We start from the raw sequence: 20,540 nt of genomic DNA on the forward strand, positions 1-20,540 counted from the left end.
CTCTTGAGTCAGAGGTTTCTTCCAGGCAGCATCCTCCCCAGAGCCTGGAAGAGGTCATTAATATAAAGTGATAAAAGATGATTTCTCAGCAAGGAGGCATCTGATATGAGACATACAGGTATCACTCTCCTTAGCAGCATATAACCTGTATGCCCATATTAATAGTTCAGATAGGTCAAATGTGGCGACTAGAGTTGAGCGACTTTTGGTTTTTTAGGGTCGAGTTTCGTTTCGTGAAACCCGACTTTTCCAAAAGTCGGGTCGAGCAAGATCGGCCGATTATAGGGAAAAGTCGGGGTCGTCCCGAAACACGAAACCCAATGTAAGTCAATGGGGAATAAAAGTCGGCAGTGAGAGGAGGACAGGAAACACACCTACAGTGCCCATTTGAATGCCAAAAGCATCAATTCTTCTTACTTAAGCTTGTCAACCTTAATTAACTTCATAATACAAGTTACGCACTGAAAAATGGGGGTTATTTGGCTAAAGTTGTGGGGGGGTAGGGCTGTCTCCAGGTTTTCATGTGCCCTGGGCGAAAGAGCGCCCCTTTAACACATACCAAAACTCATCATGCTCCGATACGGCAGAGAAATAGCGGTATAGTACAATGAAAAATACTTCACTTTTTACATCTCATGACGAGGCCCATCTATTTCTCCATACAGAATCACTGGTCCCATATAATGTTTGAAACAGTATATGATGAGCTCCACATAATGCTACAGTATATGTTGGTCCCCATGGATGAAGCTCCACTGTCTTATGGGCCCAAATAATGCTCCAAACATAATGGGCCCCATTTCTAATGCTCTAGTGTATAATGGGCCCTGTAAATGCTGCTCCAGTGTCTGATGTCCACCTTTTGGAATGTTCCAGTGTATGGTGGGCCCCATCTATCATTCTCCAGAGTATAGTGCTCCCCAAAAATTGCTGTCCCAACATTGAAAACAATCAAATAAGTCTCCTCGCTAGGGAATCCCTGTACTAGTATGGACTCCTCGTCGTCCCCATCTTCCATCTCACTGCACAGTATTTCAACCTTGCAAGTGCTGTGATCCTGAGCAAGCAGGGGGGGCCCACTCGTTGGCGACGGCACTGGCACAGGGCCCCTGATAGTACGGTGGTGTGTCTGATGGCGGGTGGGCCGAACCTGCACTTTCATCTGCAGCTTCCTCTTTGTCACCGTGTAAGATGGAACTGTATATGGGAAGGGTAACCTGAGTTTCATCAGGGTCAGATTCAGGCCGTGTAGAGTGCGAGGGGAATGTAGTGGTCTGGGTCAATGTACCAGCAGATTCATCGAGCAGTGGCTGGGCATCAGTGCACTTGTGTCGCCCCCAGGAGTACGGTCGCCACAGTGGCATTACCTTCCTCCTAGGGAGTGTGATGTCATGCTTGGGAGCAACGAAGGATCTCTCTAGCAGGTTAACTGATTGGGCGGCGTTATTCCCACGAGTCATGACCCTCCAAACAGCGTTCATGAAGGCAAAGTGTTTGTTTTACGTGGGCAGTATGGTTGCAAAGCTGAACCTTAAAGGAATGTCCAGAAGGGCACCACCAGGAGTGGAGCCTACGGTTAAATTCGACTCCACCCGGGAAACCTCAACCATGCCAGCTACAGAAAAGATGCACACATTGCAAGCTTAATTCCGTTAACGAACGAGACTCCGTCATGCCCCGCGGTCCGAGTCCGGCTTACTAGAGGGACACGTGAGGCTCTGGCACATGAGATTGGCCAATAACTGGTGTGTCATGCCCTTACATGTCCGTGGCTGCATGTGCGCTACACTGAAAAGGCCAGCATTTGTCTCTTACAGGTGCAGATAACCCGCTGAACAACGTTAGTGATGGGGATCACTGATTACAATTATTACCCGCGAACGATGATTTCCCAGTAAGTGCAGGTCAACCGCAGTTCCGGAATTAGGCCTAACTGTCATTCCTGAAAAAATGAAAAACTTACGTGTGCAAACCACAGGTGCTGTAGCTTGCTTAACAGCTCGCCAGCCGTTCTCACGCCCAGTATGGATTACACGTGATTGCACAAAGGTGAGAAAGGGTACCGTATCCCCGGATAACATGTATGGATAGCGTACACATTCAAAATATATGTCAATACATCAGGAGGCAGGCTCAGACGGTGTTAGGCCCAGTATGGCTTGCACGTGATTGCACAAAGGTGAGAAAGGGTACCGTATCCCCGGATAACATGTATGGATAGCATACATTCAAAATATATGTCAATACATCAGGAGGCAGGCTCAGACGGTGTTAGGCCCAGTATGGCTTGCACGTGATTGCACAAAGGTGAGAAAGGGTACCGTATCCCCGGATAACATGTATGGATAGCGTACACATTCAAAATATATGTCTATACATCAGGAGGCAGGCTCAGACGGTGTTAGGCCCAGTATGGCTTGCACGTGATTGCACAAAGGTGAGAAAGGGTACCGTATCCCCGGATAACATGTATGGATAGCATACATTCAAAATATATGTCTATACATCAGGAGGCAGGCTCAGACGGTGTTAGGCCCAGTATGGCTTGCACGTGATTGCACAAAGGTGAGAAAGGGTACCGTATCCCCGGATAACATGTATGGATAGCATACATTCAAAATATATGTCTATACATCAGGAGGCAGGCTCAGACGGTGTTAGGCCCAGTATGGCTTGCACGTGATTGCACAAAGGTGAGAAAGGGTACCGTATCCCCGGATAACATGTATGGATAGCGTACACATTCAAAATATATGTCTATACATCAGGAGGCAGGCTCAGACGGTGTTAGGCCCAGTATGGATTGCACGTGATTGCACAAAGGTGAGAAAGGGTACCGTATCCCCGGATAACATGTATGGATAGCGTACACATTCAAAATATATGTCTATACATCAGGAGGCAGGCTCAGACGGTGTTAGGCCCAGTATGGATTGCACGTGATTGCACAAAGGTGAGAAAGGGTACCGTATCCCCGGATAACATGTATGGATAGCGTACACATTCAAAATATATGTCTATACATCAGGAGGCAGGCTCAGACAGTGTCAGGCACAGTATGGATTTGACGGCCCAGACTACACAGCGGAGGAGCAGGGAGAGGTAAAGATTGCAAATGCTGGGGCCCTGCCCAAGCAAGGGGGGCCCACTCGTGGGCGTCGGTACTGGCACTGGGCCCCTCATAGTACGGCGGGTGTGCACCACCACCGTCAGAGACACTTGATTGCACTATGAGGGACCCTGTGCCAGTGCCCGCGCCCAAGAGTCGGCCTACCCACCTGGCCAGGGCAACGGCACTCGCACGGTGTCGTGCGCTAGGTGGTGACCCCGGCCATGGGGGGGGGGGAGGCAGCACAGTTAGGGAGTTTTATAAAGTGGCATATGTTGATGTTGGACATTCAGCTGATGCAAAAGGCGAAATAGGTCAAGTCCCAGGAAGAGGTGGACCAAAGCAAGCCATTTTTCTGTCACCCTATGTGTCATCAGGGGAAGGTGGGACAAAATCCTTGGAAACCCATGCATGGTTCATTTTAATGAAGGTTAGATCATCCACATTTTGGGTTGACAGACGGGTCCTTTTTTCTGTCAGGATTGATCCAGCTGCACTGAAGACTCTTTCCGATAGCACACTTGCAGCTGGGCAAGCGAGCTCCTGTAAGGCATATTGTGCCAATTCAGGCCAGGTGTCCAGTTTAGCGGCCCAATAGTCAAAGGGGAATGACCTGTGTGGGAGAACATCGATATGGGAGGAAAAGTAGTTTGTAACCATAGTTGACAACTGCTGTCTCCTGTCACTTTTCATTGATGCAGTATTACCAGTTGTGTGAGCGGTACTTGAAAAATCAGTCCACAACATTGTCATGAAACCCCTGTCTCCAACACCACTTCTGCTGTGTGCACCATGAACACCTCTGCCAAGCTGCCCCCCGGCCCGTACGGCTCGTGTGAGAACCATCACCGCTGCTGTGTGCTGGGAATGCCTCAAGCAACCGATTTACCAGAGTTGCTTGTTTATTAGCCAATATTAGGTCAAGGTTCTCCTGTGGCATGATGTTTTGTAATTTGCCTTTATAGTGTGGATCCAGGATGCTGGCCAACCAGTAGTCGTCATCGTTCATCATTTTGGCAATGCGGGGGTCCCTTTTTAGGATCTGCAAGGCATAATCTGACATGTGGGCCAATGTTCCCGGTGTCAATGATGCACTGCGAGTGCTGGTTGGAGGAGCACTTTCTGGCAAATCCACATCCCTCCAGTCACGCACAAACCCTGTACCAGACCTTGCCACGCCAACATTTTCACTTGCCCCACGAGATGCATCCTCCTCCCCTAAGTAATCATCCCCATCATCATCCTCCTCCTCCTCTTCTTCCTCCACCTCGTCCAGGAGAGGTCCCTGAGCAGACAATGGCTGAATGTCATCAAGGATTCCCTCCTCCTCATCAACATTGGCTGCAGACGCCTGCTCCTTAAAGGGAAGGTGCCATCCAAAAAAATTTTTTTCAGTAATTGAAAAAATGTAAAGAATTAATGTTTACATTTTCTTAAAAAATATTATCATTTGTTTTTAATTTTGCAAAATATGAAAAATAATTTTAAAAAGTTTGGCATTTCCACTTGTTAACACTAGGGGGAGCAGCTACTGAAATCTGGCACAAAAACCTATGACATCTAGGAACACAGTGAGCAGCCATTTTGATGGGGCCTGCAAAGTTACTGACTGTCTTTGCATGTAATCTCTGGATCAGAACGGCCATCAATCAGCCTGATCCAGAATTTGCAGGCAAAGACCCCATTCCCCTCCTCAGATCGTGTCCTGGCGATGTGTGAAAGCGAGGCGACAGGCGCAGTACGGGGTGACGCTGGGAAGCAGGCTGGGGGGAAATGTAGCCATATAGTAACGATAAAAATGAGACCCCTCTCTTCAGCTGCCTCACCAGCCCTCCCCTGACTGCACCTATTACCCCTGACCCGTGTGCAGGTGCTCAGCCAGAACCACCCTAGAATGAGTCCCCTTTTAGCAGATAATACTGTCATATTGTTCTCACATAATACCGCCATATAGATCATACACAATACCACCATGTAGATCTCACACAAAACCAGCAGGGTGACAGCAGCACAGAGCATTTCAGGAGAGCAGTATCACACGGGATAGGATTAGATACACGGCTCAGCAGGCAGCATCACACAGGAGAGGATTAGATACACGGCTCAGCAGACAGTATCACACAGGATAGGATTAGATACATGGCTCAGCAGTCAGTATCACACAGGATAGTATTAGATACACGGCTCAGCAGTCAGTATCACACAGGATAGGATTAGATACACGGCTCAGCAGTCAGTATGACACAGGGGAGGATTAGATACACGGCTCAGCAGTCAGTATCACACAGGAGAGGATTAGATACACAGCTCAGCAGTCAGTATCACACAGGAGAGGATTAGATACACAGCTCAGCAGTCAGTATCACACAGGAGAGGATTAGATACACGGCTCAGCAGTCAGTATCACATAGGATTAGATACACGGCTCAGCAGTCAGTACCACACAGGATAGGATTAGATACACGGCTCAGCAGTCAGTATCACACAAGACAGTATTACAGATATGCCCACACTGGTGAAACTTCCAGCCCCCCCCATACACTAGACTATGGGCTGTATATGTCACTGTCCTCAGACAGCCATAAAATCTCTCATAAAAGGGAAGGTGTCAGATTACTGGAGATCACTGGGGCTGTGTGTGAGTGAGGAGGCGGAGACAGAGCAGAAGAACACAGTAGAGCAGGAAGCACAGGGTCAAGCCTGGAGTAGCAGGACAGAGGAGCATAGAGGAAAGTCACCCGCACTCACCACTCTCCATCCTCCGGCTCCAGTGAGCGCTTCTCTCCTCTGCTGACCACCTTCTCCATATCTTCAGCCTCTCCTCACAACACAGGACCCGTTATGCCACAAGTGGTCCTGTGATAGAGGGTAAGTGGAGCTCAGCAGATAGCACTGGGCTACAGTAAAATGGCGCCCAGCCACACCTACAGCAGTGAATGGTGCAGCCCACAGGGGCGTGCCCAGTTCACTGCTAATGATGCTGCAATGTGGGGTCGGGAGCCGACCGCAGTGTCCTATGTCCATGGACGGCCATATTTGCAGACTGTATGAGTCCTCCACAGATCTGCAAATCAAGATGGCAGCGCCCAGTGGCTACATTAAAACATTATTACAAATAAACCATAAATCCTGGTTAGTACAACATTTGCTGAAACAACATGTTTTGTTACTTACTATTTTTTTGCAAATTATATAAAATTGCGGCACCTTCCCTTTAAGGTGCGTCAAAGTTTGCATGAGCAGACGCATAAGTGGGATGCTCATGCTTAGGATGGCGTCGTCTGCGCTTACCAGCCGTGTGCATTCCTCAAAACACTGAAGGACTTTACAGAGGTCTTTCAGCTTCGACCACTGAACACCTGTCATCTCCATGTCTGCTCTCAAAGTGCCTGGCCGTGTATCCTCCCACAAATGCATTATGGCCTGCCTCTGCTCGCACAGCCGCTCCACCATGTGCAGGGTGGAGTTCCACCTTGTTGCAATGTCGATAATGAGGCGGTGGTTGGGAAGGTGGAGCAATCTCTGCAGCTTCTGCATACGAACGGAGTGTACAGGCGACCGGCGGATATGCGCGCACAGTCTTCGCACCTTCTGGAGCAGGGCTGTTAACTCCGGATAATTTTTGAGGAAGCACTGCACCACCAGGTTCAAGGTGTGAGCCAAGCAAGGTATGTGGCTGAGTTTTGAAAGGGCTATGGCTGCCACAAAATTACGGCCGTTATCACTAACTACCTTGCCTGCCTCAAAATGTACACTGCCCAGCCATGACTCAGTTTGTCGCTTCAAGTACTCGGCCAGCACCTCGGCGGTGTGTCTGTCGCCCAAACACATCATCTGCAACACTAGCTGCTCGATAGGGGGACACGTCATGTGCAACAGTGGCAGCTGCAGATGGAGTGCTCGTACGACTGCGCTCTGTGGACGAGCTTTCGCTTCTGGAGGAGGAGGGTTGAACGCCTACAGCCAACTGTTTCCTATACCGTGGGCTAGGCAGCACAGTCCCACCACCGCTGTCCCCTGTGGACCCTGCATCCACCACATTAACCCAGTGCGCAGTGATGGACACGTAACGGCCCTGGCCATGCCGACTGGACCATGCATCAGTTGTGAGGTGCACCTTTCCACTCACTGACTGCTTGAGTGCATGGACAATGCGGTCTTTTACATGATGGTGGAGGGCTGGGATGGCTTTGCGAGAGAAGAAGTGGCGACTGGGTAGGTCATAGCGTGGTACTGCATAGGCCATGAGTTCGCGGAAAGCTGCGCTTTCCACCAACCGATAGGGCATCATCTCAAACGAGATTAGTTTGGCAATGTGGGCGTTCAAACCCAGTGTACGCGGATGAGAGACTGAGTACTTTCTTGACCTACTCATAGTGTCTGGGAGGGTGAGCTGGACTTGAGAGCTGCATATGGTGGAAGTAGCGGTGGACAGGGCGGACTGAGAGAGGGTTGATGATGGTGATGGAGTTGGTGTTCTTTCTGATGGCCTAGATTCAGTATTTCGTTGATATAACAGTGGGATTCCCTGACTGCTGTGGCCTTGCAACGACACCTCAACATTTGCTGCTGTGCTAACCGGTGGGCTTACAGTGGGGGAAACAATGTAGCGTTGCTGACTACCTTCTTTGTGATCAGTTGCACATGTGGCACTTGAGGTTTGGTGTTGTGTCCACGCTTGCAAGTGCATGGTGGTTAAATGTCTAAGCATGCAACTGGTATTCAAATTTTTCAGATTTTTCCCTCGGCTAAAGGTCTTTGCGCACTTCTTACAGATAACCTTGGCCTGATCATGAGGATTTTGTTCAAAAAAGTGCCACACTGCACTCTTCCTACTTTGGCAGACATTTTGCGGCCTAGCACGCTGTGATCTTTTGACCATCTGGACAAGCTGTCCAGCAACTCTTTTGATGTTTGGAACCTGTCTTTGGAGTGCTCCGGGCCTGCCAGATAACAGCTGTTGCGATGTCGATGTCTGCTGTGGATGCTCCTCATCTGAGCTATTGGAAGCAGCACCCTCTTCCCCCAATGGATGCCAATCTGGGTCAACAACTGGGTCATCCATCACCTCCTCTTCAATGTCATGTGCACCTTCCTCTGTGTCACCGTGTATGGTGGTATAGTGTGCGGGAAGGGGCACCTGAGTCTCATCAGGGTCAGAATCTGGCTCTGTACACTGCGAGGACAATGTAGTGCTCTGAGTGAATGTACCAGCAGAATCATCTATCAGCGGCTGTGCATCAGTGCACTCCATGTCAGATTCATCTTTGCCTGGGTAATTCACCATTTCACTTGATAATCCAGGCATGGTATGTGAAAACAGCTCCATGGAGTAATCAGTAGTATGGCCTGCATCATCCTTCAATCTTGGTTGGGGTGAAGGACACAAGGAAAGGTGTGGTTCATGAACATGAGCCTCCAATGACGACTCAGTGCTTTTATTTTTTACAACTTCAGAAGAGGAGGCGATAGAGCTGGAGGCTGAGTCAGCAATGTAAGACAAAACTTTTTCCTGATGCTCTGGCTTTAAAAGCGGTTTGCCAACTCCTAGAAAATTAAGCCTTCGAAGCCTTATGGAGCCAGACGATGACGCAGGCTCAACACCTCCTGCATTCGGTCCTATTTTGCTCTTGCCACTGCCATCAGATCCACCACCAACACCATCATTACCAGCTGCCAACCCCCGCCCAATTCCACGGCCTCTTCCACCAGCCTTCCTCATTTTTTGTAGAAATGTAGACAAAATCCAACAAACTATATAGTAATGTAAAACAAGGTACAAGGTGTCTATAGGACAGGGGAGATTTTGAATTTCTGCACACACTTGTGGACACTGGACACTTATGGATTGTGTGAGGCCCACTGAATATCACAGCGCTATGTCACAGGCTCGATGGCACAGGTGTGAAAAAAGTGACTACAGGATAAGGGAGATTTTGAATTTCTGCACACACTAGTGGACACTGGACACTTTTGGATTGTGTGAGGCCCACTGAATATCAGAGCGCTATGTCACAGGCTCGATGGCACAGGTGTGAAAAAAGTGACTACAGGATAAGGGAGATTTTGAATTTCTGCACACACTAGTGGACACTGGACACTTTTGGATTGTGTGAGGCACATCCGCCGGTCGCCTGTACACTCCGTTCGTATGCAGAAGCTGCAGCGATTGCTCCCCCTTCCCAACCACCGCCTCATTATCGACATTGCAACAAGGTGGAACTCCACCCTGCACATGGTGGAGCGGCTGTGCGAGCAGAGGCAGGCCATAATGCATTTGTGGGAGGATACTCGGCCAGGCACTTTGAGAGCAGACATAGAGTTGACAGGTGTGCAGTGGTCGAAGCTGAAAGACCTCTGTAAAGTCCTTCAGTGTTTTGAGGAATGCACACGGCTGGTAAGCGCAGACGACGCCATCCTAAGCATGAGCATCCCACTTATGCGTCTGCTCATGCAAACTTTGACGCACCTTAAGCAGCCAATGTTTATGAGGAGGAAGAGGAGGAGGGAATCCTTGATGACATTCAGCCATTGTCTGCTCAGGGACCTCTCCTGGACGAGGTGGAGGAAGAAGAGGAGGATGATGATGGGGATGATTACTTAGGGGAGGAGGATGCATCTCGTGGGGCAAGTGAAAATGTTGGCGTGGCAAGGTCTGGTACAGGGTTTGTGCGTGACTGGAGGGATGTGGATTTGCCAGAAAGTGCTCCTCCACCCAGCACTCGCAGTGCATCATTGACACCGGGAACATTGGCCCACATGTCAGATTATGCCTTGCAGATCCTAAAAAGGGACCCCCGCATTGCCAAAATGATGAACGATGACGACTACTGGGTAGGCAGCATCCTGGATCCACGCTATAAAGGCAAATTACAAAACATCATGCCACAGGAGAACCTTGACCTAATATTGGCTAATAAACAAGCAACTCTGGTAAATCGGTTGCTTGAGGCATTCCCAGCACACAGCAGCGGTGATGGTTCTCACACGAGCCGTACGGGCCGGGGGCAGCTTGGCAGAGGTGTTCATGGTGCACACAGCAGAGGTGGTGTTGGAGACAGGGGTTTCATGACAATGTTGTGGACTGATTTTTCAAGTACCACTCACACAACTGGTAATACTGCATCGATGGAAAGTGACAGGAAACAGCAGTTGTCAACTATGGTTACAAACTACTTTTCCTCCCATATCAATGTTCTCCCACACAGGTCATTCCCCTTTGACTATTGGGCCGCTAAACTGGACACCTGGCCTGAATTGGCACAATATGCCTTACAGGAGCTCGCTTGCCCAGCTGCAAGTGTGCTATCGGAAAGAGTCTTCAGTGCAGCTGGATCAATCCTGACAGAAAAAAGGACCCGTCTGTCAACCCAAAATGTGGATGATCTAACCTTCATTAAAATGAACCATGCATGGGTTTCCAAGGATTTTGTCCCACCTTCCCCTGATGCCCTGGACAGGTGGGTAGGCCGACTCTTGGGCGCGGGCACTGGCACAGGGTCCCTCATAGTGCAATCAAGTGTCTCTGACGGTGGTGGTGCACACCCGCCGTACTATGAGGGGCCCAGTGCCAGTACCGACGCCCACGAGTGGGCCCCCCTTGCTTGGGCAGGGCCCCAGCATTTGCAATCTTTACCTCTTCCTGCTCCTCCGCTGTGTAGTCTGGGCCATCAAATCCATACTGTGCCTGACACTGTCTGAGCCTGCCTCCTGATGTATAGACATATATTTTGAATGTGTACGCTATCCATACATGTTATCCGGGGATACGGTACCCTTTCTTACCTTTGTGCAATCACGTGCAATCCATACTGGGCTTAACACCGTCTGAGCCTGCCTCCTGATGTATAGACATATATTTTGAATGTGTACGCTATCCATACATGTTATCCGGGGATACGGTACCCTTTCTCACCTTTGTGCAATCACGTGCAAGCCATACTGGGCCTAACACCGTCTGAGCCTGCCTCCTGATGTATAGACATATATTTTGAATGTGTACGCTATCCATACATGTTATCCGGGGATACGGTACCCTTTCTCACCTTTGTGCAATCACGTGCAAGCCATACTGGGCCTAACACCGTCTGAGCCTGCCTCCTGATGTATAGACATATATTTTGAATGTGTACGCTATCCATACATGTTATCCGGGGATACGGTACCCTTTCTCACCTTTGTGCAATCACGTGCAAGCCATACTGGGCCTAACACCGTCTGAGCCTGCCTCCTGATGTATTGACATATATTTTGAATGTGTACGCTATCCATACATGTTATCCGGGGATACGGTACCCTTTCTCACCTTTGTGCAATCACGTGTAATCCATACTGGGCGTGAGAACGGCTGGCGAGCTGTTAAGCAAGCTACAGCACCTGTGGTTTGCACACGTAAGTTTTTCATTTTTTCAGGAATGACGGTTAGGCCTAATTCCGGAACTGCGGTTGACCTGCACTTACTGGGAAATCATCGTTCGCGGGTAATAATTGTAATCAGTGATCCCCATCACTAACGTTGTTCAGCGGGTTATCTGCACCTGTAAGAGACAAACCCTGGCCTTTTCAGTGTAGCGCACATGCAGCCACGGACATGTAAGGGCATGACACACCAGTTATTGGCCAATCTCATGTGCCAGAGCCTCACGTGTCCCTCTAGTAAGCCGGACTCGGACCGCGGGGCATGACGGAGTCTCGTTCGCTAACGGAATTAAGCTTGCAATGTGTGCATCTTTTCTGTAGCTGGCATGGTTGAGGTTTCCCGGGTGGAGTCGAATTTAACCGTAGGCTCCACTCCTGGTGGTGCCCTTCTGGACATTCCTTTAAGGTTCAGCTTTGCAACCATACTGCCCACGTAAAACAAACACTTTGCCTTCATGAACGCTGTTTGGAGGGTCATGACTCGTGGGAATAACGCCGCCCAATCAGTTAACCTGCTAGAGAGATCCTTCGTTGCTCCCAAGCATGACATCACACTCCCTAGGAGGAAGGTAATGCCACTGTGGCGACCGTACTCCTGGGGGCGACACTAGTGCACTGATGCCCAGCCACTGCTCGATGAATCTGCTGGTACATTGACCCAGACCACTACATTCCCCTCGCACTCTACACGGCCTGAAACTGACCCTGATGAAACTCAGGTTACCCTTCCCATATACAGTTCCATCTTACACGGTGACAAAGAGGAAGCTGCAGATGAAAGTGCAGGTTCGGCCCACCCGCCATCAGACACACCACCGTACTATCAGGGGCCCTGTGCCAGTGCCGTCGCCAACGAGTGGGCCCCCCCTGCTTGCTCAGGATCACAGCACTTGCAAGGTTGAAATACTGTGCAATGAGATGGAAGATGGGGACGACGAGGAGTCCATACTAGTACAGGGATTCCCTAGCGAGGAGACTTATTTGATTGTTTTCAATGTTGGGACAGCAATTTTTGGGGAGCACTATACTCTGGAGACTGATAGATGGGGCCCACCATACACTGGAACATTCCAAAAGGTGGACATCAGACACTGGAGCAGCATTTACAGGGCCCATTATACACTAGAGCATTAGAAATGGGGCCCATTATGTTTGGAGCATTATTTGGGCCCATAAGACAGTGGAGCTTCATCCATGGGGACCAACATATACTGTAGCATTATGTGGAGCTCATCATATACTGTTTCAAACATTATATGGGACCAGTGATTCTGTATGGAGAAATAGATGGGCCTCGTCATGAGATGTAAAAAGTGAAGTATTTTTCATTGTACTATACCGCTATTTCTCTGCCGTATCGGAGCATGATGAGTTTTGGTATGTGTTAAAGGGGCGCTCTTTCGCCCAGGGCACATGAAAACCTGGAGCCAGCCCTACCCCCCCCCACAACTTTAGCCAAATAACCCCCATTTTTCAGTGCGTAACTTGTATTATGAAGTTAATTAAGGTTGACAAGCTTAAGTAAGAAGAATTGATGCTTTTGGCATTCAAATGGGCACTGTAGGTGTGTTTCCTGTCCTCCTCTCACTGCCAACTTTTATTCCCCATTGACTTACATTGGGTTTCGTGTTTCGGGACGACCCCGACTTTTCCCTATAATCGGCCGATCTTGCTCGACCCGACTTTTGGAAAAGTCGGATTTCACGAAACGAAACTCGACCCTAAAAAACCAAAAGTCGCTCAACTCTAGTGGTGACAGATTCCCTTTAAATCTGCAAGGAAAAGATAAGCCACATGTGCAGATAATTTTGTAATTTTCACTTTGCAAAGACTGTTCGCTGCAAAACACAAGGTGTACACATACCCTTTACAGCAGCTACATGACCATTAGCAGAAATAGATCAGACTCTTAAGTTGTATAGAAATAATCACTGTGAAGGAAGAGGGCGCAGATGAGCTGTGAGCATCACCTATTTTGAGGATTTTTTTTAGAAAATAAATTTAACATAAAACCCTGATTTAAAGAATGTTAAATAGCCGGAATCTGTCTCTAACAGCCGCAGGTGGAGCTATGCTCTACAAGTAAACGCCATTGACAATGTCTGACATCAGCCTTTATATGGGACACATGTTGGTGCTCGCGCATATTAATTCCCATTAGCGCACTATGACGTGTAGGGATTCGACTCTCTCAGGTGCAGCGGGAGACAATCAGGAGGCAAGTTCTTCCAAAATTCAAGAGGTTTATTTGCGTCATAAACCAAAGCAGCAGGTCACCAAAAGAAAACATCTTTCAGCTCATAAGGAAAAAATATAAATGTCCGTTTCTCAGGCTCAGTCCTGGAGCCTCAGCACACACACACAGGAGGCTTGTCCCTCCTTGTATACAGCTGCGTGGTTCAGGAGCAGGCCACATTATAAGGGTGTAGCCACACCCACGAACCCAGCAGCTGACTGGTAACATGACTGTGACCTCACCACAGGTCCTTGCAAAACAATAATACAGCAATATCTGTTATGCCTTACATTATGGAGACAAGCCATCTATGAGACACATATCTCCCATCGATTATGCAACCCTTAGCCACGGCACATACCTCCTCCCTCTGCCTAAAGCCGTGGGGCTTGGCACTTAGACCTACCAGGCAAGGGATTCTTGAGAGGGCATCGGCATTCCCATGTAGCTTACCGGCCCTCTGCTCTACATGGAAGCTGAAGTCTTGTAGGGCTAAGAACCAGCGGATGACCCTAGCATTCTCACCCTTTGTTTCCCTCATCCGTCGGATATTAATCTAAACTTCCGTCCCACCAGGTGGTACCGTAATGTATCCACTGCCCATTTTATGGCGAAACACTCCTTCTCTACAACTGAGTAATTTTTCTCACAAGAAGACAACTTCCTACTCAAGTAGAGAACAGGATGCTCCTCCCCACGTATCTCTTGGGAAAGGACTGCTCCTACCCGGACATCTGAGGCATCTGTCTGGAGGACAAATTCACGTTTAAAGTCTGGGGCCACCAAAATGGGTTGCTTACATAGAGCTCCCTTCATTTCTTGGAAGGCTGACTCTGCCTCTTCGGACCATCTGACCATCACTGAGTTTGTCCCCTTAAGCAAATCAGTTAGAGGTGCAGCCATTGTGGCGAACTTTGGGATGAACCTCCTATAATATCCCACGATCCCCAGGAAGGCTTTAACTTGCTTCTTTGACAGAGGCCTCGGCCATGTTTGAATTGCCTCTACTTTATTGATTTGGGGTTTGACCTCACCACGCCCCACTACATACACGAGGTACTTGGCTTCCTCCTTACCCAAGGCACGCTTCTTCGGGTTTATTGTAAACCCCGCCTCCCTTAGAGCGTCAAACACTACTTGGACCTTTTCCAGGTGAGACTCCCATTCCTGGGTAAAGATGATGATATCATCCAGGTACACGGCAGCGTATAGCTTATGAGGCGCAAGGATTCTATCCTGGAGCTCCTTGCAGGCCAAACGGCATCCGGACATAATGGAAGCACCCGTCTGGTGTGGAAAATGCCATCTTCTCCTTGGCTTCCTGTGCCATGGGGATCTGCCAATATCCCTTTTGTCAGATCCACGGTGGTTATGTACCTGGCAGGTCCAAGTCTCTCGATGAGCTCATCAACGCGTGGCATGGGGTAAGCGGCGAACTTGGAGACCTCATTCAGCTTCCGATAATCGTTGCAGAACCTCCATTCACCATCAGGTTTTGGGACCAGGACAGTCGGGCTCGACCAGCCGCTCTTGGATTCCTCAATGACCCCGAGCTTCAACATACGCTGCACCTCCTTGGAGATTACCTCTCGACGGGCCTCAGGAATTCGATAAGGCTTCACGTTCAACCGCTCATGTGGCTCGGTCAGAACTTCGTGCTCCACAACCTTCGTGCACCCCGGCAACTCTGAAAACAGGTCCCTGTTTTTTTGGAGTAACTCCCGGCACTGCTGTTTCTGGGCCTTCGATAGCGTCTCCGCTATGGTAACCGCTCCAACCTCCCCTTCTAGGTCGCCCAGCAGGCATGGAGTTACCGCTGGCTCTCTATCTTGCCACGGCTTGATGAGGTTGACATGGTAAACCTGGTATGGCTTCCGTCTCCTGGGTTGGTGGATCTTGTAGTTTACGTCTCCAAGCTTCTCCACCACCTCATACGGCCCTTGCCACTTGGCCAAGAACTTACTCTCCACCGTCGAGATTAGCACAAGAACTCGGTCACCCGGATTGAACTGCCTCACTCTTGCTGACCGGTTGTAGACCCTGGCCTGAGCCTCTTGTGCCTGGCAGAGATGTTCTTCAACAATGGGCATCACTTTCGCAACTCTCTGCTGCATCAGTGCCACATGCTTAATGACGCTTCTGTGGGGTGTTACTTCGGCTTCCCAGGTCTCCTTGGCTATATCAAGGAGACCTCGTGGATGTCGGCCGTACAGAAGCTCGAAGAGCGAGAACCCTGTGGAGGCCTGGGGGACTTCACGGATAGAAAACAGCAGATACGGTAAGACACAATCCCAGTCTCTACCATTTTTCTCTATGACTTTTCTCAGCATGCTCTTCATTGTCTTATTAAACCTCCCAACGAGGCCATCTGACTGCGGATGGTACACTGAAATCCTCAACTGGGAGATTTGCAGGACTCTGCACAATTCCCTCATCACCTTGCTCATAAAAGGTGTCCACTGGTCGGTCAGGATCTCCTTCGGCAAACCCGTCCGGGAAAACATATGGACCAGCTCGCGGGCTATACTCTTCGCGGAGGAGTTTCTCAGGGGAATGGCCTCAGGATAGCGTGTGGCATAGTCCAGGATGACTAATATATACTGATGGCCTCGAGCTGAGATAACTAAGGGACTGACCAAGTCCATGGCAATTCTCTCAAATGGCACCTCAATAATGGGCAGTGGCACAAGGGGGTTCCGAAAATGAGATGTGGGGGCAGTTAACTTGCATGTCGGGCAGGACCTGCAATAGTTTGCTATTTCCGGGTTACACCCAGGCCAATAGAACCTCTGTATAATCCATTCCTGCGTTTTTTCCACCCCCAGGTGTCCCCCCAAGATGTGTGAATGGGCCATGTCCAACACTTTCCGTCTATAGGGGCTTGGTACTATTAACTGCTCTATCACCTCCTCCCTTATTTTCGTGACACGGTATAACAATTCCCCATTCAGCATAAAATAGGGAAACCTTGTGTCTGCTCCCGGCTCTTGTGCAACCCCATTAATGACGGTGACATTGTTGAAGGCTTCCCTCATCGTGGGGTCCCTATATTGGGCAGTCCCAAAATTCTCCCCGGCCACCCCTAACTCCGGGATACAGGGGACCCTTCCTCCTCATCCCCAACAAGGACACATAAAGGAAACCCGTCTGCCTCTAATGGTGGTGATACCTTATTCAGGTTCATTGGTTCCCTGCTCTTGCTAACAATCTCAGAACCCTTACCCCACAGATCCCCAAAACAGACAGAAATCCCGGCCTATAATTATCGGATGCAACAAGTCCTGAACGACGCCAACTTCATAGGACTCGGTGCCATGCGCCGTTTCAATGTTCACCCTGGCCATATGGTAGTCTTTTGCATCGCCATGTATGTGCCGGACGCCAACCCTTTTACCCGGGAGTAGGTTGAGAGGAAAACTGGCCCTTACAAGGGTCACCAAGCTCCCGGAATCCAGCTGCTTGACCGTTCACCTTCATGGGACACGCTTGTGGCCCCTCGTTAGGTGGCGAGTTCACACTGCAAGCTTTATATGCATAGTATGAACTACGGCTTCCCATGCTGCAGTCCATCTGCTTGGTGGTCTGGGGACAATGGGCAGCTATATGTCCTGGCCTGTGGCACTTCCAGCAAATAATATCACCCGTGGGGACCTTGGGCACCACCTGCCCTGCCCCTTTTGACCTTGGATGCGCCACCCGTTTTTGGGACTCTGCCCCCTGCTGGGACCCCCAATACGGAATGGGCTGCTTCCTCAAGGAACCTTCCATCCCCTGGTATCTCTCGACCAGCCCAACCAGTTCATCGGCATTTTGGGAATCACCCTGGGCAACCCAAGTCTGTAGGGGCCTCGGTATGGAATGCACAAACCGATCCATCACCACTCGCTCTACCATCTGCGCAGTCATAGAAGACTCGGGCTGCAGGCATTTCTGGACCAGGTGCAACAGGTCAAACATTTGGGAGCGAGGCGGTTTGTCCCGGTGATAAGCCCAGCGGTGAACTCGCTGTGCCCTGACAGTCATTGTCACCCCCAAACGTGCAAGAATCTCGGCTTTTAGTTTGGGATATTCCTTGGCATCTTGCAAAGTCAAATCATAGTACGCCTTCTGGGGCTCCCCCGTCAGGTATGGGGCCAGTACCTCTGCCCACTGTGCTGGCTGAAGTTTTTCCCTCTCAGCCACCCTCTCAAACACTGACAGGAAGGCCTCAACATCATTCTCAGGGGTCATTTTTTGCAATGTGCGTCTTACCATCTTCCTGACGTGGGTGTCATCAGCCAGACCTGGGGTTGGGGCGCTCGTCCTGCCCTCCTGGATGGCGGTTGCCAGAAGCTGCATCTGCTGCCGTTGCTCATGCTGGCTCTGTTGGATCTGTTGTAACAACATCCTGTTGGTCTTCTGTTGTTGTGACTGTGCCTGGACCAGGTGTTTCAGCAGGTCCTCCATTTTTCCAGGCAATGCTTGCTGGCTTGTTGCAAACTTGACCCAGGACATGCAGTAACAGTCTCACAGTTCTGCTGGGAACGCTGCCCGCACGTCTAGCACCAATTATAGGGATTCGACTCGCTCAGGTGCAGTGGGAGACAATCAGGAGGCAAGTTCTTCCAAAATTCAAGAGGTTTATTTGCGTCATAAACTAAAGCAGCAGGTCACCAAAAGAAAACAGCCTTCAGCTCAAAAGGAAAAAATATAAATGTCCGTTTTTCAGGCTCAGTCCTGGAGCCTCAGCACACACACACAGGAGGCTAGTCCCTCCTTGTATACAGCTGCCTGGTTCAGGAGCAGGCCACATTATAAGGGTGTAGCCACACCCACGAACCCAGCAGCTGACTGGTCACATGACTGTGACCTCACCACAGGTCCTTGCAAAACTATAATGCAGCAATATCTGTTATGCCTTACATTATGGAGACAAGTCATCTATGAGACACATATCTCCCATCGATTATACAACCCTTAGCCACGCCACACATGATTGTGGGACCCCGATGAGTTACTATGACAGGCTCTGGTGCTGAGCGTCCCTGTTACTGCCATCTTTGTCCTCCCCTGAAGCTCCGCTATGTGCTTAGCTTTAAATGGAATCACAGTTTTCACTATCTGCTGAAATAATGTGGCATTATAGTATGTAGTATAAGCAGTGAATGATCAAAGGCTCAACAAGGAGACGAAAAAATAAAGTAAGAAAAAAATGTAAAGGCCTTAAAGTTTGAATCGCCCTCTTTTTCCCATTAAAAATAAAAAAAGGAAAAAATAAACAGTTGCTCTCTAGCTGCATCCATAAAAGTCAGAGCTAGAGTTGAGCGACTTTGGTCGGATCGGGTTTTATTCCCCATTGACTTGCATTGGGGTCGGGTTTCGGACGAAACTCCGACATTTTTTGCCCTAGTCGGACCAGTTTCATCTGAAACAAATTTTGTTTCATGAAACCCGATCCGACCAAAGTCGCTCAACTCTAGTCAGAGCTATATAAATATAAAATTAGTTAACTTAATCTGTAAATGCTGCAATGAGAAAAAAATGCAGATTGCCAGAATTGTGGTTTTGCTTTTGGGACCCCTCCCTAAAAAAAAACCATTAAAAATTGCCCTAAAAATCACATTTCTACCCCAAATTGGTATAAGTAAATCGCAAATGGGCACACCCCACACAGCTCAGTCTATGGAAATTTTAAAATGTTACAGGTCACGGAAAAATCTTTTTTTTTTTACAAATCTAAAAATTTTTCTCTCTGTTTGTTGAAAGGATAACAAGTCTTTGTTTGATTTCTCCCTGATTGTACTGACCTGGAAAATCATTGGTTCAGAGTAATTTTTACAACAGAATATATACGAACCCCCCCCTCCAAAAAATAAAAATTCTGTTACATGGTAAAATGAATGGCGTTATTCAAAACTACAGCTCATCTTCAAAAAAACAAGCCCTCATATAGCTATGTCAAAGGAAAAGTAAAATTTGTGTGGCTCTTCGAAGAAAGGCAGAAAACATGAAAGTGCAGAAATGAAAATTAGCTGTTGAGACAATGGGTTAAATAAAGTTATTAGAGCTATAAATATGAATTCACATAATGACTGGAAAGTGCGCTAACATGTGGTTCTAGGGATCATGAGAAGGGATGGGTGGACCTGAACTGTAAAGACTGGGGTTCATACATTAGTGTCCGGTGCTGAACTCCGAACTCGGACTTCTCCTGGATGTCCATTTTATAGTTTGAGGAGGAGGGGGGAAGAGAGAATTTCCAGCTCTAAAGTTCAGGTCCCAATTGATTTTTATGGGATTTGGGGTTCGGGTTCAGATTCAAGTTCAGGTACACTTCTGGTACCGGAACCGATTTTTGGGCTAAAGTTCGGTCGAACCCGACAAACCAAACTTCCACGGGTCCGCTCATCCCTAATTGTGTGACACATGAAACGTGGACGCTTTTCCATTATAGAATCATTACTTTTTATTTGATGAAGCCATATTGCTCCATAGATTTGATGTTAAAAAGGTTCCAGACACATTTGATGATAAATGACCTGTACAGGTTATTTGTGATTTTTAAGGATTGGTGGAGGTCCCATTGGTCGGACCCCAGCGATTCTACATTTATCACCTATCCTGTGACTAGGGGATGGACGTTGTTTATAATAATAATCTCTATTTATATAGCACCAACATATTCCGCAGCGCTTTACAGTTTAACAGTTTCAAAACACAAGTCATAAGTAACAACGTTAACAATACAATAATTAAAGCAAAATAAGACGACCCTGCTCGTGAGAGCTTACAATCTAC

At 48.7% G+C, this 20,540-nt stretch overlaps 1 protein-coding gene across 2 annotated transcripts in view; it reads left to right on the top strand.

The window, feature by feature from the left end:
- Positions 1-20,540, top strand: part of BLTP1 (bridge-like lipid transfer protein family member 1) — a 451,393-nt gene that overhangs the window by 34,505 nt on the left and 396,348 nt on the right. The window lies entirely within an intron of this gene.

Source organism: Dendrobates tinctorius, unplaced genomic scaffold (assembly GCF_039654945.1).
Source record: "Dendrobates tinctorius isolate UK_male_01 unplaced genomic scaffold, ASM3965494v1 ptg000030l, whole genome shotgun sequence".
NCBI lineage: Eukaryota > Metazoa > Chordata > Amphibia > Anura > Dendrobatidae > Dendrobates > Dendrobates tinctorius.